Consider the following 25,770-nt stretch of genomic DNA (forward strand, 5'->3'; position numbering starts at 1 on the left):
CAGACCCACACAACATTTTCCTGGGACTATGGGTGCCATATTTTGTTGATAGGTTAAAGGAATATGGATGCCGGTTCATCATGACCCACCAAGGATTTGCAACTCTTTCATGCACATTCTCAGTTTTATAGGTGGTCAGAGAAGAAAACTCTAACCAACATTATAATTTCAAGAGTGCGGATGGTTGTGCAGTATGTCATCATTCCGAGCCTGCAATACCTCTTTTGATGAACAGTTTTGATGAGTCCTTTATCAGACTGATGGTTAGTGTGAGACAGAAGACCAAGTAAAGGTCATGAAGTTCAGAAAGCAAGTGTTGATATGCTCAATTCATTCTTCTTGTATTCACTCAACAAATGGTTATGGAGTGCCCCGCTCTGTGCCAGGTGTTGATCTCAGTGCTGAGGACAAGACTGTGAACAAAAAAACAAAATCCATTCCCTCACAGAGCTTATATTCACTTGCATTATTACTGTGGATACATCTCAGAAGTTTCTTTTTCTTTTTTTTTTTTTTTAAAGATTTTATTTATTTATGTGACAGAGAGACAGCCAGCGAGAGAGGGAACACAGCAGGCGAGTGAGAGAGGAAGAAGCAGGCTCCCAGTGGAGGAGCCCGATGTGGGACTCGATCCCGGAACGCCGGGATCACGCCCTGAGCCGAAGGCAGACGCTTTAACGACTGCGCTACCCAGGCGCCCCCTACATCTCAGAAGTTTCTAATTCCATGAAGACTTGGTTGGGCCACATACTTAGTGCATGATTAGGCCAGCATCTTTGAAAAAATAATTTTGGAACCATTTGCATCAGAATCACTCAGGACACTAGGGGCACCTGGGTGGCTCAGTCGTTAAGTGTCTACCTTCAGCTCAGGGCGTGATCCCAAGGTCCTGGGATCCAGCCCCACTTCAGGCTCCCTGCTGCTCTGGGAGCCTGCTTCTTCCTCTCCTACTCCCCCTGCTTCTGTTCCCTCTCTCGCTGGCTGTCTCTCTGTCAAGTGAATAAATAAAATATTTTTAAAAAAATCACTTAGGACACTTTTTAAAAAACCAGAATCAGACTTTCTTCTGAAATCTGCATTTTAACAAGCACCCTCCCACCCCCACTAGCTTCTTCTTCATACTTCTGTTTAAAAACCACTGATCCAAGAAGATAGATCTTATGTTTTTTTAATACATGCACACACAAATAATAATAAATAATAATTCTATGATAATGGTGAGGTGATGGAAGGAAATTCTAGGAGGTAATGGATGATATGTCTGTGGTCTTGATGGTGGTGATGATTTCATGGGTGTATACTTATCCCCAGACTCCTCAAATTCTATACATTAAATACATACAACTTTTTACCTCAATTCAGTGGTTCCAATTTTTTAAAATTTCAAGTTTCAAAAAATAAAAATACATAAAAATTACTGGTCTGAGCACTTATTTCTAATATTTTTTTATGAAGAAATAAAGAGAGCAAAATTTTTGAGGCCAGAGTAATTTGCAAACCTTGTGACCATAACCAAAATTGTTGACTTGCCATGAAAGGTGTGGTCTCCCCACTCTAACACTCTGTATGCAGAAAGAAGCAGCTGCCACTGACTATATTAATGATTTCCAGAGCACATATTAAAAATTAAATAAAGTATGCTTAAGAGCATGTTTTAATACTCAATAAATTTCATCCTTTTTCTCCTTCCTGTAATTTTTGTAGATATTTTTGTGTTTTTTTTTTTTCTTCACCAAAGAGCATTTTAAATTTTTCCTATCAGTTCTATGATGGTGAGCAAGAGGGGGAGAGTTATTTAAGTTCCTAATCAATGCTCTTTCGCTAACATTGAAGGTAAATAAATAATTAAAAATCACAGATGGAATACTTACAATTAAAATTACAGATATAGCAATAGACATAAAAGTTTCCTTTAAAAGCAGCAAATAAAAGAATCACAGCTGTTGTTTAAAGCTGTTTTAGGAAGAAATATGAAGTCAGCTTGATTGATAATGTTTAATGCCCTTTGAACATCTGTTAAAAGCTCTTCTTTCACTTTTGGTAACATAGGGGAGGAAAAATAATTTCCTGCCACCCTTCCAGATTCTTGACTAAGACACCCCCCCCAAATAAAAGATATATTCATAGGAGAAAAACAAACAAGTTTAATAACATGTATACCCCTAGTATACATGGGAGAGACCCAGGAAAACTAATTTCCCAAAATGGACCAAGCTACCACCTTAAATACCATCTCCAGTGAAGACAAAATAAGATGTTGGGGGGTTGGGGGGAGACAAGTTATGGGAAGTTACTAAGAAAAACACAATAAACAAAGGTAAAGTTGTTAGGAGCTTTAAGTCATTGCCTTCTCCATTGATGAGTTTCCAGAGATTTTGTCATCCTTCTCTTCTTAGAACAGAGGGAGACATCCTTACAAATGGAGATTTCTCTTATAAATGTAAATTTCTCTTACAAAAAAGGTAAATTCTAGTTCGTTTTCAGAGCTTCTCCTTTGTCTGCTGTGTCTTAAAAGTAACCAGCTCAAGATAATTCTTCTGCCAAAGAGGTATATTTTGGGGTGACAAATTCTGCTCCCGTTCAATAATTTCTAACAACTGAAGGAATTATTAAAAACTTTTTAGTGTAGCATAAGCAATGAGTTTATATTCAGTGAAATATCATAAAATCCTTATATGTGCATTTTCTCTATATCATCAATCAAATCAAAGACACATCACTTAAAAGCAACTGCTCATGAAAGAAAGTTCTCTACTTTTTTTGCCGCCATCCTGGAGAATGATCATTTTTAAGAAGAAATCCTGTGATGTTATTCTCCAGCTGTTTAAAGTTAAGCCTGTTTGTAGCCTGTGTATACTCTCCTCCTAGTCATTCTGAACTCTGGTATTTCATCAAAACATCGTTCTCTCTCAAGCCTTTCAGTTTTCCAAGTTTATTTTTCTGACCTGGAACATTTTCTGCCATTATCTCTTTTCTCTTCTACTTGGTATCTTTTGATCCTTGAGACCTCAGCTCATAATCCCCAGTTTGGAAAGCCTTTCCTCGTTGCTCTGGAAAGTTAGTCCCTTTTTCACCCACAGCTGCCTGCATGCAGGCTTTACTTCAACACACATCACTTTGTACTTCCTCACCCTGACCCTGGAAAAGTCACTACCAGTCTTATTCATCATGGAACCTCCACTACGAGGCTCCTGTCCAGCCTCTCGTGGGTCAATATTCTCTGGAGTTTCAAGTAGAGGTTGGAAACTTTAGCCAATAGAGGTGTTTTGTTTGGTTCATTCATTGTTGGTTGGTTGGTTGGTGGTTGATTGATTGATTGTACCTAGTATTTGAACGTTAGATGATTGCACATGCCATACAAATCTGGCTTTCTGGCTGTTTCTGAAAGTCAGAAGATAATGGCAACATCAGGCCCAACAGAGTGGAGCTTAAGCAATAGTTGCCCTATAAAGTAGGACAAATACCTTTTCACTTAATCCCCTTAATCCATTTGCTCTTGACCCTAATGGGATTTGTGTCCCACCCCGATTTAAATCCCAAATGCCTTAGAATGGAGTGCAAAACATCGAATATCTAATTGATGAGTATCTCTGTATGTCAGTAAACCCTCATATGCTCTTACTTTCCCCCTTCAGAATATCTCAGAGTTGTTGCTTTTTTTTTTTTTAAGATCTATTTATTTGAGAGAAAGAGAGAGAGCAGGGGGAGGGGCAGAGGGAGAGGGAGAGAAATGCTCAAGCAGAATCCCCAGTGAGTGCAGAGCCCACGTGGGGCTCAATCCCAAGACCCTGAAATCGTGACTTGAGCTGAAGTCAAGGGGCAGATGCTTAACAGATGGAGCCACACAGGTTCCCCTACCTCGGAGCTTTCTTAAACACCACGTTCTCTGTGTCTATCCAGCCAGTAAACAAAACAAGCTCAAGGGTTTCGCTGCTTGGAGTGCATTAAATTGAATACAACTCAAGGAAGTGTTGAAAGCAAAGAACTTTCATTACTTACTACAAGTAAGGAGACAGGGAAGTAGCACTCAAAGCACTGTTTCCCTGGGGTTAGTACAGGAAGCTTTGATTCAGTGTGCTGGGGGCAGGGGCAGGGGCAGGGACACATTTAAGGAACATATACATCTGTTAGGCACTCCAGTTCAACTGCACATGCCTAGCATATCGTACATATGTTTAAAAAATGGCAGAAAACCCCACCCATAAGAGGACATCTTTGTATTATAATGGCCTAAAAGTGTTTTTCAGGGCAACCCAGGGGGCCTTCTGCTAAGGTCCTCAGCTCCAAACCAATTCAGACTGGCTCACACAAGGGGCTTTCAGGTGGAACACCTGCTGGGCACCTCCTTGGTGCGAGCTGCAGCTTCTGCTAAACAAAACACATTTCTTCCTTGTTCTTGTCCCTTCCTCCTCTACCTTTCTATTGGTATCTTTCAGCCCTCTGATTTGAGTAACTTCTTGCATCCTAGTTGAGAGCATTGTGATTATTTGTACACATCCAGACAGTGCTTGCTCTTTGGGTTAAGAGTATGTCTTTCTCAGTTCTGAATGTTATACAGCACATCGACGTTCAACAAATAGTAAAGCCATGTCTCATTTTATTGCGCTTCACAGAAACGGCATTTTTTACCATTAGAAGGTTTGCGGCAACCCTACGTCGAGCAAATCTATCAGCACCAGTTGTCTAATAGCATTTGCTCACTTTGTGTCTCTGTGTCAATAAAGTATTTTTAAATCTGGTATGTACATGTTCTCATAGACATCTTGCACACTTGACAGACTCCAGTATAATGTAAACATAAGTTTCATATGCACCGGAAAACCAAAGAGTTAATTTGACTTGCTTTGTTGCGATATTTGCTCTACTGCAGTGGTTCGTAACTGAACCAGCCATATCTCCGGGGTATGCCTAAAATGTGTTAATTAAGTGACTTTGATGTGAAGGGTCTATGTGGTATAGCTGTATAATTCTCGGATTAAATTCTTTCCTATTGAGTACTCTGTCGCAGGAGGCATTAAAGTTATTGTCATGAGAGTGAGATAAAACAATGGAACTACTCGGGGAGCTGGAGATCTTCCTGAGAAGACAGAATTGCAAAGAAACTAACACTCTGCTACTAAAACTCTAACTCGCATGCAGATCATGTGGGGATGTCGCTAAACTGTAACTTCTTACCCAGTCCTTCCAGGGTGGGACCTGGGAATCTGCATTTCTAACAGGCTCCAAGGTGATGCACATACTGACTCCTTGAACAGCAATTCCAGCATATTTGGTCCTGCAGCAGAGAATCTGACTTTCGTTAAGCGGTAGACCGCTTCTCTGGGACACACTGTAATCTGAAGAAGGGGCTGTGGGAGGCATTTCCATGAGTTTACTTAACTTTGGCTTTAACTGTTCATTGTGCCAAGAAAACGGAGTCCTGGACTCTGGATTAAGAGTTTGTAGTGGGCCAGCCGATTCCCTCTGTATAGCAAATATGGGATCTTTACGTATTTAGGAATCCCTTACTCTGAAAAGGATAAAAGAAGGCCCTTTGATTTCAGTTCAAGGGCAAGCCATCTGGCCCTCTCCTTGCGTAGTAATCAGGCTAATAGTGCCAGTGGCTTCATTGGAGAAAGCATAGAATGGTACTTGAAAATCTGTTCAGGGGCCTATTTTTAGACTCTGGCAGTACAGGAAGGAATGTTTATTTCATGTTTAATGCAACCTTCTACTTCAAACTAAAAATGTTTCTTTTCCTCTACTGAGTTTCTCTCAAGTCTCCCAAGAAACACTGCCAGTTTTGCATATCCCTATCCTCTAAGATGATTAACTGTTTAAAATTGAAAAGCCCTAAAAATGCAAATCCTGCCACAGGCCCCTGGTGGGGTAAAAAGACAACTCAAATAAAATGTTTCCAGATGGTTTAGGCATTATGTTCTTTAAAGTCTCAAAGCAAGGGAGGCATCCTAAGCTGGACGAGTTAGTAAAAAGTCATTTTGAAGAATATTTAGCAAGTTTTTTTTTTTTCAGAAGCCTGCGAAGGCCGCTGCATAGTTCCTGGGGTACCATACATTAGTGACATTCTGCTGAACAGCTGTTCTTCTCGGGTAGGAGCTGCCTTAGCAGAAGGCTGGGTTGATACATGTAGTCTCTTGTTTTTGAATCGTTTATACTCCTAATCTATTCTGCAGTCTCACAATGTTTTCTTAACCTGACAATTTAGAATTTGAGAGCAAGCTGTGTCTGTTAATCCAAATCATTGGTTCTATTGCATAGAAGAGTGAAGTTCTGCCTTTATTAGTAATATCGACTTTTTACAAAGGAGAATCTTGAGCTGTCAGAGTTCTAACCGTATACTACCTAGAATCATTTTTCCCCCTGAGCAATTTAGTCACTTTTCCTTCTGACATTCCCATAAAGTCTATCCTCTACCTTTTAAAAAGAGAGACATTCAAGTTACTGCTTATTTGTATCTTTCAGTCACAAAATCTATAAAAATTATGTTGCTTCAAAATAAAGTATGAGCATGAACAAGTAATGCATTTTGAGCAGGTGTAAGGTTGTTTATTTGGTTTCCCACTTTGAGCAAGGCGAGGCCATTTTAGCATCTAGGACATGTTAATCCCAAGGTACATTTGTCTTCTGTTGAATACACATATTTAGCATTTAAATAGCAACTTGCATTTTCAGAGTGTTCTGTGAACACTAATTAGCATTTCTTCACAGGATGCCGGGGAGATGGGTCAATATCATCACTGCCATTTTACAGATCAGAAAAATGGGGTGGCGGAAGCTGAGTTTGAAAGAGGAAATATAGCAAGTCACAGGCAGCCGGGAATGGATTCATGGCATCAGCCTGGGAGTTCAAACGCATGGCACTCTATTGAGCTTAGTGCCTCTCCACCCAGTGCTCACAGGGCACTTAATGTTAGTAATTGCAAACACAGTTTGCTTAAGCATCAAAAGGACAGATTATGAGAGAGTTTGGTTGTTTACTGCATGAACTAGCTCTCTTCTGTGTAAGCAAGCTGTGTCACGTGGAGAGCTACTAACCAAAACCACGGAACAGATTTTGTGGCACCCATCTCTGTGATATCGTGGACATTGTTTTTAAGTGCAAGGAAATACTTTTTATTTTGCAGCTGCTCTGCGTGCAAATGATCTTAGAATGTGCAAACGTCATTGCTATGACCCCTATGAGGAGGTGTTACCAATCGCAGTTTGCAGAGTTCAGAAACTAAGGTTTGTAGGCTCAATGCCTTGTCCAGCTCACTTAGCTGATTCGAGGTGAGGCTTAAATTCAAACACAAGTTCATGACTGGTTTACTTGTGGTCCCCAGATGTGCAGGTGATAAGGTTACGTGTCAGTCTGGAGAGAGACTTTCGTTGGCAAGCAACCCAGCATTAACTTCTCTCTCGTTCTAATCAGTGGCTCAGGTGAAGGCAGAAATAGCAAGCACCCCATATTTAAGAACCCTATGTAGATTAATAGCATAAATATTAGTTAAGAGAATAAGGATACACTAAATTTTCAAAAGGCCAAGAGGATGAGGCAAAGTAAATGCTGTGCCAATCAGGCCACACTAAGGTGCTGCCGAGTGTTTAGTTTGGGTTATTATACTCTAAGAGTACTAAAATCCAGCAGAAACGTGTTTAGAGGTGAGTGACTAGTGTGCCAATAGGACCTATTTAGGGCATGGCAGTAGACCCAATTGATCATAGCCATCTTTTACCTGAAAAGGTGTTGTGTGGAAGAAGAAATAGAATCTAAGTTTGGCTTATTAAATAATAAAATTCAGCTAAGTAAATTTGAGGATCTGATTGGCTTTATTAAATGACTCATGAGGCAGGCAGCACCCTGTCTAGCAAGTAGAGAAGCATTCTGTGGAGTTGCACAAAATAGAAGTTTTTTATAGACAGAGGATTAGGGCAAGAAAGTTATTAGCGAAAGAAAAGGATTGCTCCAGAGACCCTACTTATCATGCAGATTACCTCATCTTTCTTGGGGGATTGGTGAGGACCTAGATGACAGTCATAAGTGCTGATGGAAAGAAAAATTTTCCTGACTTGACCAGTTAAGTTCATGTTTCTGGAAAGGGTTGAAACTGCAATTAGACTGGGGATTAAGCCCCGGTTTAGTAACTCAGTCTAAGTGACACCATTTTCATCCTGTGGTTTTCTTTTTTGCATAGGCACTAGAACACCCCCTGTTAGGGGCGCCTGGGTGGCTCAGTCAGTTGAGCGTTTGCCTTCTGCTCGGGTCATGATCCCAGGGTTCTGGGATCGAGCCCCGTATCGGGCTCGCTGCTCGGCGGGAAGTCTGCTTCTCCCTCTCCCTCTGCCTGCTCCTCCCCTGATTGTGCTGTCTGTCTGTCTCTCTCTCTCTAATAAAAATCTTTAAAAACAAACAAACAAACAAACAAAAAACACTCCATGTTAGAATTAACACCAGTGGTTAAGAGTTAAAGGTCCAGAGACTGTAGTAGAGAAAATTTTTCCGATGGTCAGCTCTGTCCAACCAATAAATCAGTTAACCAGTGAGGGACCAAATCCCAATCACTGTAGTGCAGTGAGTGGCAGGAGCATGCCTTTGGAGCCGGAGGTACCAGAGTGTGGATCTCAACTCTACCATTTGCTCTGACGTTATCTTGTTCTTATGCAATCAAGTACCAGCAGGGTCTACCTTACATTAAATTTCCTAGAGTACTTCATAGTCAGCAAGAGCACCTGGTAAATATTTAATTCAGTTTCTTAGTTTAGAGGGATCCAGTGGAATGCATCTGACATCAAATGGAGGTTTAGTTAAGATGGGCTTTAAGGGGCTCGACATTATGCCCCAGACAGCTTTTGATTTCTCAATCAGAGGCAGCCATTAATCAGGGGAATAAATTTTTTAAGTGGTGATATTTCATAAAAGTACAAATGAATTGAAAGCTTGTCCCAGAGTTTCTGCACCATGTCTTTGAAAGTATTACTGAAGTGTAAAAAGAAAAAGAGAAAATTGTGGTCGGGGAGGTTTTCAGTATATTTTTTAAAACATACTCCTTCATTGTGTATTGAGATGTTTTAAAGCATGTTTCACACAGAAGTTGTACCTGAGACAACTATAAATTTAGTTATAAGTACTTTTCATTTACATATTGTATCTTCTCTTCTGTATCCTTTCAACCCTTTCACTTGAGGTATCAGGAATAAATGAAATAAGATCTTGAACGCAGTATCTTAATTATGTAATAGGAATTTTCTTTGTGGGAATATAAATCTAATAACTTTAAGCAATCAAATTAGCATGTCAGTTATACTTAGCAATTTTGTACACATGAGCAGAGGTGTGAGTGGCGAGACTTAGGGTATTGAAAGAAGGGGCAAGCAAGGGCAGAGATGGGCATCAGTGATTGCTGTAGGTCAGCCAAGAAATGCATCCCACGTAATTGGTTACTGGCAGTACTTACCATGGAACAGCTTCTTGGTAGAAGTGCAGACCTAATGTAACATGGAACGTTTCCAACTAAAAAAATCCCTAATCATAGTTTATTTTATTTTGTTTTTCAAAACTCATAGGCAGCACAGTGGTTTGAAAAGAGTTTGAAGGTGTCACCCTGGTTACAGAAAAAGGAGGCATATGTGTTTGAAGACAATCTATTTTGAGATTCATTAGCACCATTTAAAGACAATTCCATCTTAGAACATGATTTCTATCATATCTTGCATTCCAGTTTGGATCTAAATCTGGAACAGACTGAGTTTTTGCATCCTATTTTTATTCATGGAAAGATTATGTAAATTAGAACCACAGATTTACTCATTTCAACCAAGCAGAGTTAAATTGACAGCAAGCAAGTTCCCTGACCATCTCATTCCCAATACTTGCCTTACATCTATATATTTTATTCCCAATACTTGCATATATATAGTATCCCATCTTAGAGAAAGAGTTGAGTGGATAAGGTAATTTTCTTCTAATCCTTATTTTTTGATATCAATTTTTTATTTACATTCTAGTTTGTTAGTATATAGTGTAATACTGGTTTTAGGAGTAGAATTTAGTGATTCATCACTTACATACAACACCCAGTGCTCATCACAACAAGTGCCTTCCTTAATCCCTATCACCCATCTAGCCCATCCCCTACCCACCACCCCTCCAGCAACCCTCATTTGTTCTCTATCCTTAAGAGTCTATTATGGTTTGTCTCTCTCTCTTTTTTTCCCCCATCCCCTATGCTCATCTGTTTTATTTCTTAAATTCCACATGAGTGAGATCATATGGTATTTGTCTTTCTCTGACTTATTTTACTTAGCATGATACACTTTAGCTCCATCCACGCTGTTGTGAGGGGGAAGATTTCATTCGTTTTGATGACTGAGTAATATTCCATTGTGTATGTGTGTGTGTGCGCGCGCGTGTGTGTATAATTTTGTGTTTTTACATCTAGATTATTATCTAAAATGTTTATTTGTGGGTGTGTTCAAAATTAGGAATCAAACTTATATTTCCTATAATATAGACAATTGTCCTAACAACATTTTTTGAATAATTTATGCTTTACTTACCTATTACAAATACTGCCTTTTAATTTATTAGATTTTTGTGTATATATATATAGGATTCTTTCTGAATTGTTCATTCTTTTCTATTGATCTGTTTATCTATTCTTATACTATTACCACACTATTTAAATTACTCAAAGAAATGTGATGTCCTTCTTTTCAAAACCTTTTTGCCTGGTATTATTCAACTACCATAGGTATTTTAGGATAAGCCTATTAAGTTCCAATTTTTTAAAAGCTGACATATTTTCTGGAATTACATTGTATTTCAAAAGGCATTTTAATAATTTCTAATTAATTAATTTGTAACTAACAGGACAATTAACTTTTAAAGAATTGCTTCTTCATTCAGGACTTTGATACATTTTTCTAATTTATTCAGAGTTTATGTTCTTAAATTCTCTTTAGTAGCAGCTGTTATACATTTCTTGTTAGGATTTTTGAAGGTACATTGTAATGTGTCTTATGAAGTTGGCATGGTTATTTTGCAAAGGATATCAGTCAATTACATAATCATTACAAACTTGTTACAAAAGAGAATGCTCATTGCATTTCTCACCACTTCCAATTTAGCATAATGCTTCTGATTTAGAATTGAGTGATTTTAATTCTTTAACATGTAGTTTGACTATTTTGTCTTACAAAAAGACTCAAATTATTTTAGGAACTCAGAAATAAGATAACATCTAATTTGAAAGCATCCGTAGTTTTCCTTATAAAGAAAAGTCATAAGAAATCCTGAGTTCTACAGTAAATTATTGAAAATTGTATTTTCTGGTCTATGTTAACTAACTTACTAACTAACTTACTAATCTAATGTCCTTCCTTGCTGTTATTTAAAACTTTTAAATTAGATTAAGAAAACATGGTTAAAAAAATATAAAAGCTGTGATAATTTTAGATTGTGTTTTGTTCAAACTATAGTATCTCTATACGCTACCCGAGATTCTCATACACCATCACCCCACTGAGAATTACCAGTCTCAGTTGAATAATGTTTTATTTTTTACTTGAAAAATTAAAAGTATCCTTGGGCAGTGTTTCAAATTTATACCAGAATGGACTTTTTATTTAATAATTATTTTGTCAATTCCTGTATAGTGCTTTAATCTTTAAATATGTCTCTGTATAATAAATGTCATTCCTTGGTTTGTTGGGACATTTGTAAAACATTAACATTTAAGTAGAGATACATATTTTCTACATCTCTTCTTCTAAACCACTCATTTAAATAATTTATCATATATGTAAGTATATTTTATTTGATTTTTTTAAAGATTTTATTTATTCATTGAGAGAGAGAGACACAGAGAGAAAGAGTGCAAATGGGGGAAGGAACAGAGGGAGAGGGACAAGTAGACTCCATACTGAGCGGGGAGCACAACACAGGGCTCAATCTTTGACCCTGAGATCATGACCTGAGCTGAGATCAAGAGTTGGATGCTTAACCAACTGAGACACTCACATGCCCTATATAAGTATATTTTAATGCTTTCCCATAACTGTTCTTCTTTGACTTTCACCCCAACATTGTATTTTGAATGGGCAGTGGTTTATTCTCCCCAATTAATAGGCGAGAAGATCGACACAGACAAATAATGTGGTTTGCTCACCGTCAAATAGCTGATCAGTAGACTCCCAGTCCAGTGATCTTCCTTGTTAAATCAACTCCTTCCTATATCCCTTTTTAAAAAGCCATAAAACCAACTATCAAGATTCCCATCCTTGTTTTTGTTTTCGTTTGTGTGTTATTTCTCATTATGCTTTCTACAAATGTCAGTTCTGGGACAGAGTTATGAGGACACCCTAACAAGGGAATCTTGGGAGGTGTTAGAAAAGCTACATGCAAATTGTAGTGTGGATCTTACAGTAATACAGAGAGAATAAATTACAATGCCACAATCAACTTGGATCTAAACTCAGGTGATGTGAATGTAGCAATATTGTGCCTTCTCTATGTAATTGCAATTACTTTCAAGTTTATTTTGTCATCAAACAAGCAATTTTTCAATCAGTGCAGCTTGTGCAAATCAGCAGTCTGGTATATGAATTATTTAATTCATTTATCATGCACTTCTTAATGCCCAGCCCTATCCTCCTGAAAAAGAAAAGATCAAGAAGATTAAGGGAAAAGATTACATGGAAAGCAAATATGAAGGTAATATCTGAGTTGGTTCTCATTCTCAAAGCAAAATTTATATGTATGAAGAATACAATAAACCTATTAGCAATACACATGATTTTATTTTATAGAGAAATGGAAAATATTTTAGAAATGCACATAAAGTAGATTTTGTGCTTGGTTAATTTTTCCTTCTTTTAAGATAACATATAACTATACATAGGAAATTTTTGTTTTGACAAAGAAGATATTTAAGCAGAGAAAGGGTAGCCTCACATTTTATTTCCTTCCACAAATGACAAATGCTAATCCGGTGGGATTCACTCCTAGTTGATCATGGCACTTTTTCCCTTCAACTTCTGGATCTTTCTCAACTTGGGGTCCCAAAGAGCTGCTCTAATTTGTTCTAAATTCTACTCTAAGCATATTTTTTTCCTAAAACAATGTATTTCTTTTTCTTTCTCATTAAAATCATGATCAATTAATCAGACTTTGTCATCCTCATTCACCCCAACACTAGTCATAGAGGTAAATGAAAAATCTGTTAGATAGTATCTTTGCCAAAATAAACTTACAATCTAACTATGGCTAGGGGAGGATTGAAAATAACTAAATAACTAACTAGCTAAATAAGTAAGTAAATAGATCAATCTCTAATTGACAAAAGAAAAAATTAGAAAGCCAAGTATAACAGTGAACACCAAACTACATAATATAGTGAGCTCTGTGATACCTTGCAAATAGGGTTAGCCTGTCCTGGAATTGATAGAAGATGCATCTGTGTTAGTAGGAATTTAGCTGAAATTAAAGGATGAGGAGGATTTGAATTGGCAGGGCTATGCGGAAAGGGCAACCTCAGATGATTAAGAACAGTGATTTTTTTTTTTTAAGATTTTATTTATTTATTTGACAGAGATAGAGACAGCCAACGAGAGAGGGAACACAAGCAGGGGGAGTAGGAGAGGAAGAAACAGGCTAATAGCGGAGGAGCCTCAATCCCGGAACGCCAGGATCACGCCCTGCGCCGAAGGCAGACGCTTAACCACTGTGCCACCCAGGCGCCCCAAGAACAGTGATTTTTAACATTTTTTCCCTTCTGCAGAAACTTTTGTCAAGTGAAGTATTACTTACAAACCTAATAGGTAACAGCTCAAAGCAGAGCTGCCCTGAATGGAGAGATGAGAGTCCTGTTAATATGTCCTCCTGGTTTCTCCAGAGCTTCTGATTTAGCAAGTTCAAAGTTATCATTTATATTTCATGTGTATCTATATCTTCTTTGACTTCTTTTAAAGATTTATTTATTTATTTTAGAGACAGAGAGCCTGCGAGAGCAAGGGGAGGAGCAGAGGGAGGGAATCTCAAACAGATACCCTGCTGAGCACACAGCCTGATTCAGGGCTTGATCTCATGGCCCTGAGATCATGACCTGAGCTGAAACCAAAAGTCGGACACTCAGCTGACTGAGACAACCCGGCACCCCAATCTTCTTTGACTTCTTTGATGTCTGAGTCCCTTGATGGGGACGTTTGCAGTAATTCAGACTTGAACCATGGTCCAAGCAATAGAAGGGGAAGAAAAAGAAAGGATAATTTGGAAGCACTTGTAGAAAAGAAATATAATGTTTTGAAAGGGATGGTGGGAAGTAGAAAAAAGCAGTCTGAGATGTTGCTGAAGTGATGAGCATATATATTGATAAGAAAAACAGTTGTCCTAGATAGAGACAGGGACAATTTCTCCTGGGAAATCAGAAGAAGACAGTTTATTTGTTTTGCTATTTATATGGTTTTTTTCCCCTTTCATTGTATCACTGTGCTGAGATAAGTTTTAAAGTGGGGACTTAAGGACCAAATTTATACTAGTTGGATCTTTAAGTGTCTATCTTTTCTGAAAATCTGGAATCTACTCATAGGTGTGCGATGGTCATCGAAGCTCCCATCTCCAGACAGCCCTAGTCCTGCATCATTTACAGCATATCACACCCTGGAGATAGAGTAAGAGGAAGGCCAGGTCCTAGCCTTCAGAAAACTCCCAATTTTAATTTTGATGAATAAAGAATTGTAAAGTTAAAACTGAGCTAAATAAGTGGGACAGAATTGTACCTAGTGCCAGGAGAACATGTGCTAGTCCTGAACTAGTCAGAGAAAGGATCCATGAGGCAGTGATATGTAAGCTAAGTAATTTCAAGGAGAGGGAAGAGCATGTGCAAAGACACTAAAAGGAGAGGAAGCCAGTATGGCTGAAGCATAGAGGGCAAGAGATAATAGAGAAAGCTGGATACGGATGCATTTTTCTAAAAGCATTCTTATTCTAAGAGCATGATGTCATTGATTGGGGGAAAGAGGAATCACGTGATCAAATTCAGGTTTTGGAAAGTTGACTAGTATTGCATCATGCAGAACTGTTTAGAGAGTGGCCAGATGAGACGCAGTCAGACAGGTGACTGTTGCAGAAACAAAGAGCAAGTTCTCGGTATCTTGGACCAGAGCAGCTGTCCTAAAGATATAAAGAAGAGAATCAAGATTCTAGAGACAGTTAGGAGGTAAAACAGAGTGAAATTGATGATGAGGGTTAAAGGAAAGCAGTGATAGATAATTGATATATTAAGGATAGTAACTCTTGACAAGTCATCATTATTACACAAATCACTTTCTGAATTTCATGTTTGCTTTTTAATTTTATTATGGGAATATTTTAATGTGCTATTAAAACCTATTTTTTATTTATATTTTTTGTTTATACTTTTGTTTTTGCTTAAAAAGGACTTCCCCACATGCTTAGAAAAATATGAATATTTATCTACATTTTCTTTCCATTCTTTTATAGTTTTCTTTTTTCTTTTGTAGGGGTGGTTCTAATAGGATTTGGGTCTATAATACATCTGAAATACACATATGTATACATACACATATATATACACATACATTTACACATATGCATGTATATGTATATGTATGTAATGTATTCAGTATAAGATGTGAGGAAGGGAAGGAACCAAGGACCTGTTTTTTCCTTGTACATAGTTAATTGTCCTATTACCCTTATATTAAATTGTGATTTCAAGTCATTTCCCCCTATTGTGAACTATTTTCACAATGAATGTTCCACTGAAATTAGCCCTACAAAATATAAATACATAAAAAATTAGACATGATAGTCATATGAAAATTTTGAGTGATCTGTTTTTTAAAAATAACATTGTAAACATACATAAAAAAATTTAAAATGCCTCCCAGTATTGGGAGCAACAGTGTTGGAAATAATCATGAAAACAAATCCAAAAGCTAGTGAGATTTGGGAGTGTATATTTTTGCTTATTTAATAAATACAGCTTTTTAACTCATTGATTATACTAATCATAGTTATATTCCTGAGCTCTCATTCACTTTCTCCTTGGAATTATACCTTTCCCTTTTAGTACTAAAAATAAGTCAATTTATTTTACCTTCTCAAGCAGAAAAAAAAAATTAAATTGCTCTTAACCCATTTTGAAAGATAACCATGCAGATGTGAAACCCAAAGTATCCTTTACTTTTTTCCTGAAGCTAATGAGTGCACTGTGAAATTTACTGGGTCTCATGAAATGATTTTATTAATTTTTAATATAAATCACCCCTTTCTTTTGTAACAACTTCACATATGAGAAACAGGTGAGCTATACCCAGTCTCCAGTAAGGAAATGTCATTGTAATTAGCAAAATTAGCAAGGTCAAAATGACTCAAGTCATTGTGTTTTCATTTCCAGAAAACTTGACTTTTAAAAGATTAGGCTTCACTTATTCCTAGTTAGCACCATCTTGGAAACACCTACCTGCTAATTAGAGCTGTGATTCCCAGCCATTCCCACAGCAGTGCTGTGCCCATGCAGAAGTCTACAGCACTATAATTAGGAATTTTCTTCTAAGAAAAACATTATAATAGACATCCTGCCATGCTTATGTTATTTTAATTGGATGTTTAGCTCTAGGGATCATCATAATATATCATAAAACTTTAATGTTAATAAAATCAGCTGGAAGGAAGCACTACTTATCTCCTTGATTACACCATAAGGAGTAGGATCTTAATTTGAGCCTTTCTTCTCTTCTTCTTCTTTTTTTTTTTTTTTAAGCTAGTGAGAGCAGGGTTGCAAGTGGATCAGGGAATCTAAGTGCTGTAACAGTGCTTCACCAAGTATTGTGTATGACCCAAGTGAAAGAAAATTTACACAGAACAGAGTTAAACCGACAAGGAACACTTTATTCAAAACTAGTGCAATATGGAAGAGAGATTGAGCTCACGTACTGCTGAAGTAAAAGGCAGGAGAGTTTTTAAGCACTAGCGCGAGCTAATGAAAAAGTACAGGAGGACTTTAGCAGGGCTGTTGGTCAGTGTTACTAGGATACCTCCTTCTGTTAATGGGTGCTTATGGAGCTTGGGCTCCTACCCTCCCACAAAGACTGGGAGGCAGGGCCTCTTTCTTCATGATTACCTTTCAAGGGAATGGTTTCCAAGACATTCCTGGATTTTAAACTTGGCAAGATGGTGATGGGTAGTAAGGAGGGCACGTATTGCATGGTGCACTGGGTGTTATACGCAACCAATGAATCATCAAACTTTACATCGGAAACCGGGGATGTACTGTATGGTGACTAACATAATATAATAAAAAATCATTAAAAAAATAAATAAAGTTGGCAAGAGGTTGCAAGAAGATTTGTATCCCAAAGGAGCAGAGGAAGAATGTATAATCACAAGTTTTCTAAAGTAGATGCTCTAAGAAAAGGGAGGTCAACCTGTCAACGTTTAGTCGAATTGAAGGGAGTGTTAAGGCCGTCTTGGTCACTCATTGATGGGCTTCTAGATTTTACCTGATGATCTAGGAACTGATCTAAAAGTACGAGTCCCTTCCTACAGACGAAGGATTCATAATCTCACAATCCTTAAATTCTATATATAACTAAAAGTTGCTCAGTAGTAACCTACCAAATTAGATATAGTGGGGATATCTTTGTAGTCTGCTTTAGAATGCAAGAAATTTCACCATCTGAAGTTCACTAAGCAATAATATAGAAACAACACATTGAGTACTTACTCTATGCCAGGTGGTGTTTTAACCATGTTTTATATAATGTAGAAGATAGTCCAGCAGCTCCTCTTTTCCCAGCAGTTGTCACTTGTCCTAGGTCACACAGGGAATGGAACAGCAGGTCTCAGATCCAGGCCTGTAATTGCAAAGCCAGGACGTTGGCCCCAAATAGACACGCATGAGCATAAGCTGAAAGAATGACAGAGAAACCAACAGGAGAGTTTCCTTTTTCTTTTTTCTTTCCTTTAAGTGATTGAAATGTCCCCGAAAGTCAGGCCTCAATCCTTTGCACTTCAGCAATTCCTACATAAACTGTAGTTTGTTCTATTTCTTGAATGGAAGACTATCTCGTCTCCATACAGGTGGAAAAGCCTTCTTCTGACACTGCTTGCATTCTCATTTCCTGTGGTTTCCCAGCAGCACCTCATTTATTTGTGCAGAAATTATTAACGTGACAGAACGCAGCATGATTTAGAATCCGTTTAGACTCCTACAATCATTTCACATTCCGGTGGCACGAAGCAGAAATGATGATGGGTGTCCTTGACCTTTCTCCCTGCTTGGATGACTGCATCAATTACGGAAATAGTAAAGAGATGTATGACCACCATCGGTCATGATACGATAATACTGGACTGCGAGTCACTATTTAAGTAAGATATAAAAGCTTTGAGATATGTGCCAAGTCTCCTACTACATAGATATTTAGTCTCATGTTACATTTTACTTTTTAATTTGAAGAAACATTTAGAAGCTGAGGAAATACTATGGAATGCTGAGAATTCTCTATGAGAGAATTAAATGTAAATGTTGTGATCCCTGTTTAGGTTCCCAACTTGTTTTGGGGCAAACATGTTAACTTATTAAAAATTAATTATAAATATTTTACCAAGTATTGGGCCCAGACTACCCTCTGGAAACGGGCCATCTAGAAAGATATACAGTCAAGTAGAGTGGCTAATGCAATATGGTATAATTAGTTCAGTGAGCACCTGTCAAAATTATATAGCTCTTTATGGGTCTATATATTTAGTGCTTGTCTCCCTCATTAGGCAGTTAACTCCACGAGGGCAGGGACCCTGTTTCTTTTGTTGCTCTGTCCATAGCAACTGACACACTTCAGAAACTCCATGAGTATTTTTAATAGAATGAAAGAGTCATTTATTCTGCAAGTAAGAGAGGCAGCCAGAAGGTTGGGGAGGATTGGATCAAGAATGGTTTGGTTGGGGAAAATCACTGAAAAAAATTGTTGTATTGTCAGAGATTCTATTGTGTTACCTTTTTCATGTTTTCAGTGTTTATATTAATTGGATTCCACTAGCTTTCTTGAGCAGCTAATGTACACATGGCCATTCACGGTGTTGTCTAATCCAGTTGCCCCAGTAAGACTGTACTCTGAATGGACTGACAGCTGAAGTCAATTTTACACATAAAGAATATGACATTTTTACTCTTAAATCTCAACAGTATAATGTCTGATTTTCATTTCAGACTATATTTGAACATATACCTTCTGACATAAGAAACTGTGTATGACCCAATTAACATTGAACACTGCATAATGGCCCTCCTTCTATTTGTTGGAAGGTCATCAAGTTTTAGCTTCTTACAAACAGCACTCCACACTGCCCTGGAGGTTGCTATAAGAATATTAATGATTATCACTAAAAATTGTCATGTAGCCAAAGTCCATAATTACAGAAGTATATGTCATCCTTTAAACAAAATATCGTGACTTTGCCCTGTAAAAGTTCAGATATAAGACAAGTTAAACCAGTGAATCACCGGAAGTAGAAATTAGTGAAAGTTTATTGTGCATACACCAAAAAGACAGTTTGAAAATTGGGAGCACTCAAACCAAAATGTAGAAAGAGGCTCAGGGGTATATTTTTATAATGCATCTTAGATAGTGGGAAGGCAATGACTGTTTATTCTTCAATGATTGATTATAATATCAGATTTTTTTTTTTTTTTGAATGATAGGGAATTGCTCAGTGGTTATCTCATATCAACCTTGGGAAATAGTTCAAGTGTTGCTTATGATTTACAGGTGCGTAAGCAAGAAATGACCCAGATCAAGTTAGTCTTGCCCAATAAGCTAACTTAAATTCTGTTTGTATGCCTAACTGGTTTGTCGGCTCAGGGAGTTTTCAGGGCTGGTCACTGTTCGTTTTTTTATTTTAACAACCTCAGTTTTCATCTGTCCCTTTCTTCTACCTTCTCCATTAGTGGATGGCATGATGTTCATGCAGAATTAGAATAGTTGTGATAAATATTTCATGAGGTTAAATGACTGGGTGCTTGAATTTGGAAAAATGGAAATAAAAAATCAACAGCAAAAACAAGAAAGAAGATCTTTGACCTTAACTTCAGCACCTTTAGTTAAGTAGGACTCTCCTTGGAATTTGAAAGCTTTCATAACTGAAATAAAACCCATGAATTGAAAAGCAGATCTTTTTCTCTTTTCTTATATAATTTTATGCATTGTCAGTGCCATCACGGAGTCAGCATATTTCCTCCAGTGGATACAATACATTCATTAATTGTGCTTACGTCTTTCAAAATTATATGGAAACTACTATCATGACATTTTGTTTTACAAAGGTCTTCTAAGCCTAATTCAGAAGTGATAACCTCTTTCCTTCCCATTGTCTGGTATTAGTTATGATGTGACAATTAAATCACCAGTGAAGGGAGTAGTTAGCTTATGTTGATGTTACATGAATGAACGTTGTGTGCATTTTTGCAAAGTGGCAACTTGAAAACCCCTTGAAATTCCTCTTTTCCTCTTCTCTCTAACAAATTGTGAGTAGAACAAAAGGTTTAAGGAAAGAGTGAATACAAAACATCTACGTGACAATTTATACCAAAACGTTAAAAATATCTACGGGGAAGTGAATCATTTAAGTTTCGACAGCCATCCACTATTATCTTAACTGTATGTGGTCCCTGCCTCAAGTGGAGACATCAGGCTAAGTCAGGCAAATTGATGAGCAGTCAAGTTCAATTATCATTAGTTTAGTTTTGTGTTTTTGATTGTAGTATTATTTATAACAGGGTAATTTAATTAAGATATATGGATTTATTTAAACTAACAAATGATTGGCACCCCTGGCTGGCTCAGTCAGTAGAACAAGTGACCCCTGATCTTGGGCTCATGAGTTTGAGCCCCACGTTCCGTATGGAGTTTACTTAAGGAAAATGAATAAAAATTTAAAAAAATATAATAAACTGAGAAATGGTTACGTGCCATGATACCATTATAAACTGCCATCTCCATTACCTTAGTGATTTCTTTCTGTTTTTAAACCTCTTTGATATTTGCTTTAGAAAGCATGTGTTCAGAATTTCCCTGCTGGGGAATCTATATCCCATGGTTATTTTCTGTGTTGTCTGAAGTATTTTTAAACTGTAGAGAATATATACTGCTGAGAAAACTTCACCACGTCTAAGAGTTAGTATCTGGAAGCTATTTTCTGTGTTGTCTGACAGTTTTTTTTTTTTTAAACCAAAATAACTAACAAAATGAAATGTAACAGGAAGAGAAATACCCGTTTTAATGGTACAGACTGTCCATAGGATTTCAGTGAAGATTCAACTAGCTAATTAAACAGAGGCGAAGCACGCAGAGCATTAGTACGAGCTGAAATTAAAAAGGTACAAACTTACCGGATCATTTATGACAGGATTCTTTAGGTTGCAAGTTGAACTGCAAAACTAAACTACCTGAAACAGAAGAGGAACTGCTGTCCTTGGAATCTGGAAAAGCAGAGAGTGATCTGGCCTTAGGTACAGCTCAGTGCTGTGTTCGTTGCTGTCAACAGCATTCAGGTTTCTTACACCACTTCTCCACCCTCGTGTGGGTGTCAAGGTCTGCTTTTCTTTCCCTGGAATTATAATTGTGCAAAATGTGTACCTATGGCCAAAGGGAATCACTGTTTGCTATCAGGAGAGAGATCTTGCCCATGAATGAAGCTAATCCGGAGTAAACCATTTATAACCAAGTATATTATTTGGCCACACTGTGACTTCTGTTCCCGTTTAGGAAAGGTGAGAATCATGTGAAATAAAAGGAAAAGCAGATTTTTTTTTTAACCATTTTAATCATGTTTAAGTATACAATTCAGTAGGGTCAATCATATTCACCTTGTCTTATTACATCAAATCTCTAGAACCTTTCTTCTTGCAAAACTGAAACTCTGCACCCATTAAACACCTCTCCATTCCCCACTCCCCCAGTCCCTGGAAACTACCATTCTACCTTCTGTTTCTAAGAGTGTGACTACTTGAGGTACCCTTTAAGTGGACTCACACACAATCTGTCTTTTTGTAACTACCTTCTTTCACTTGGTATGATGTCCTCAAGTTTCATCAATATTGTAGCACGTGACAGGATTTCAAAAGGAAAAGACATTTTACGGTTTTTTAAGTTACTTTAAAAGGCTATCCAAGAACACAGATACCCTCAGGCAACTGAAATTCATGAAATAAACATAAAGAAAGTCTATGAGACTGACAATAGCTGGAAAATGCACTGCTCACTTCACATTTTTTAAATTCAAATTCATGGAGAACATGAGGATTACCAGGAAAAAAAGGCAACATCACATCTGCATCCTTTGGACTGCAAGTTTCCGATACTTGCTGCTTTTAGTATCCTTTAGAGTGGGGATCCCTGAGTGGCACAGTCAGTGAAGTGTCTGCCTTTGGCTCAGGTCATGATCCCAGGGTCCTGGGATTGAGCCCCACGTCTAGCTCCTTGCTCAGTGGGGAGCCTGCTCCTCCCTCTGCCTGCCATTCTCTTTCTCTCTCAATCTCGCTCTTGTGCTCTGTCAAATAAATAAACCTTTAAAAAAAATATTCTTTGGGGGTGATTTCTTTAAAAAAAGAAATGAGACAAAATATTTTAAATTTTTTGCATGTCATTTTTTTAAAAAGATTTGTTTATTTATTTGAGGGGCAGAGAAAGTCTCAAGCAGATTCTGCACTGAGCGCAGAGCTGTCAAGGGGCTCAATCCCACGACCCCAAGATCCTGACCTAAGCCCAAACTGAGAGTCAGACATTCAACTGACTGCACCACCCGGGCATCCCTGCATGTGATTTTTAATTAAACCTTTTATTTTGAGACAATTATTGATTTGTGTACTTCTGTAAAAAATTTTTAAAAAGTATTGCAAAGAAATCCCGTGTACCCCTTAACCAGTTTCCCCCGTGGCAAAATCTTGCAAAAGGGTAGTTAAACATCACAACCAGAATATTGACTTTGATATATTCCACTCATCTTATTCTAATTACCCCAGTTTTCCTTGTATTTATTTTTGTGTATGGATATGTGTGGATAGGTACATACACGTGTATTTAGTTCCATGCAATTTTATCACATGTTGGACATAGAAATTTTAGAGTTTATAGATTAGATGTGGCTATTTCCAAGGTGCTCTCATTTTTATAAATCTTAGTAGCACTAAGAGTATTATTTTATGGTCTTAATTCTATGCGACAAACATACATAGATGATATGAGGAAGGGCATATCTTATCATACTTAAACTAGATCTTTGCATTCAACAGCTTATTCAAGCGGTACCCTTTAACATTTTTCTCATTCACTCTATGACTATAAAATGATAGATGAATATTTTCCCCAAACTAATTTCTTCTCTTTAATATTTAGAATTAGGTACAGTTTTTTTTATTTTTTAAGATTTTATTTTTAAGTAACCCACACTCCACCGATTGCGGGGCTCCAACTCACAACTCCCAGACAAGAGTCACGTGCTCCACCAGGCTGAGCCAGCCAGGCGCCCAGGTACAGTTTTCATTATAGCACTTTCACTAGAGAAGTGGGAAATACTTTAAGAAATTTACTATTAATAGTTGAAGATAATAATTGAGGGAAAATAATTTGAATTTTTCAAATTCAAGTTGAATTTGAAATTGATTTGAAAATTCACTATTTTGCCTATACCTTCATATTTACTGGTTTTATAGAATAAAAGAAAGATCATTAGGGATTTGCTTTAAGGGTAATAAGACTCCCTGTTTGGTTATGTAGTATTGCATAACTAAATCATAGAGAATAAAATGAGTTTAAATATTTGCAAAGCAAATTACCCAACCCTTAGGTACACATTTGCCATTATATTTTACACCACTTTAATGATTTATTATTTCTTGTTCACATTCATAAATTATTCTAATTTGCAGAGTCTATACTTCCTAGAACAGGAATGTCTTTTTTCTACAAATCCTCCTTAATCTCCTATATAGGAAGAGAGTCAAAGAGAATTTTCTAAGTTAGAAGATTCTTTCTTTTAACAATAAATGGAGTGGTGTAAGGAAAACAAAAGAACTTGCACTAAATTGAAATAGCTTCTTTTTTTTTTTTTTTTTAAAGATTTTATTTATTTATTTGACAGAGATAGAGACAGCCAGCGAGAGAGGGAACACAAGCAGGAGGAGTGGGAGAGGAAGAAGCAGGCTCATAGCAGAGGAGCCTGATGTGGGGCTTGATCCCATAACGCCAGGATCACGCCCTGAGCTGAAGGCAGACGCTTAACCGCTGTGCCATCCAGGCGCCCCTGAAATAGCTTCTTTACACAAATAAAATAAGGAAATTTTCTCCTTAATAGAGAAAGATTAATGCAACTATTTTCTCAATAGAGAACATGAAAGATGTTCATGAGCAGTTTTCCAGTAATGGCATGGCCTCTAATTTCTCCATTGTTTCAACAGAGACCTCATGAAGACAGTTCAGCTTTTTAGCTTTTAGATGATAATCTGAGGTCATATGATGGCGACACTGAACATAGTTGAATTATTTTTTAAGGAAAATTTAAGGCCATCATCAATTGCTCACTTATTAAATACTAATACTAGTAAAAATAAGTACAGTAATAATAATAATACCTATTATTATGACCCCTATTAATAATAGTTACTATATAGTAGGTACTCTTCTAAGTACTTCAATTTCTCTAATCCTTTGTAACTCTTTATTTCTATTCCACTTTTTAAAAAATATTTATTCATTTGGGAGAAGGAGAGAGAGAGAGTGCAAACTGGGGGAGGGGCAGAGGGAGAGAGAGAGAGAGAGAGAGAATATCTCAGGCAGACCCCCTGCTGAGCACAGAGCACCACACGGAGCTCAGTCCCACAACCCTGAGATCATGACCTGAGCCGAAATCAAGAGTCGGACACTTAACTGACAGCTGCCAAGATGCCCCTCTATTCCACTTTTTAAAGCTTTCCTACTTTTTTTTTGAGAGAGAGATTTTATTTTTTTAAGCGATCTTTACACCCATTGTGGGGTTAGAACTCACAACCCTGAGATCAAGAGTTGCACGCTCTACTGACTGAACCAGCCAGGTTCCCCTAAGCTTTCCTACTTTCCATCTTTTCTATCCCTTACTGAGCTTTCCATGATGTCTTTTCTTTTCCTTTCCTTCTGATTTTGTTTTCATGTCTGTGATAGTTTATTTGTTGTGCTTTCTTTATTTCTTAGTTCTATGAACTGACATTTCATCTCCCCATCACATCTTTGAGATATTTTATTTCTACTTTGCTGTTTTCTTTCTTTTCTTTTCTTTTTTTTTTTTTTTTTTTTTTGAGAGAGAGAATGAAAGAGAGAGCATGGGGGGAGGGTCAGAAAGTTGATTAATAATGTACAATTTGATAAATTTAATATTACAAATAGAGTAATGGGGAAATCCTTGAAAACAGTGTATTCATACACATTCTAGGAAGTACAGTTCTGATGAAAACGTCTTGAATTATTTCATGTTTTCCATGAAGAAGCATAGAACATATCCAAATTTCCTATTTTTAAATGTAGGGAGGTCCAAGCTATACAACATAAATGTGAAAATGTTTAAGAGCCTGGCTATGAAGTCAGCCAGATCTGGATTTGCATACTGGTTTCACCATTTCTAAGCCATTTCCTAACCAATCTGTCTCAATCTCAGTCTCTTTATCTATAAAAGGGAAAATGTCAACTACCACAATGTATATTAAAATGTTGCGCTATATGAAAAATATATATACAATGCTT

At 37.3% G+C, this 25,770-nt stretch overlaps 1 protein-coding gene across 1 annotated transcript in view; it reads left to right on the plus strand.

Annotated features, from left to right (window-relative positions):
• CHSY3 (chondroitin sulfate synthase 3) overlaps positions 1 to 25,770 on the plus strand; it is a 271,716-nt gene that overhangs the window by 236,365 nt on the left and 9,581 nt on the right. The window lies entirely within an intron of this gene.

The sequence above is a fragment of the Ursus arctos genome, unplaced genomic scaffold (assembly GCF_023065955.2).
Source record: "Ursus arctos isolate Adak ecotype North America unplaced genomic scaffold, UrsArc2.0 scaffold_5, whole genome shotgun sequence".
NCBI lineage: Eukaryota > Metazoa > Chordata > Mammalia > Carnivora > Ursidae > Ursus > Ursus arctos.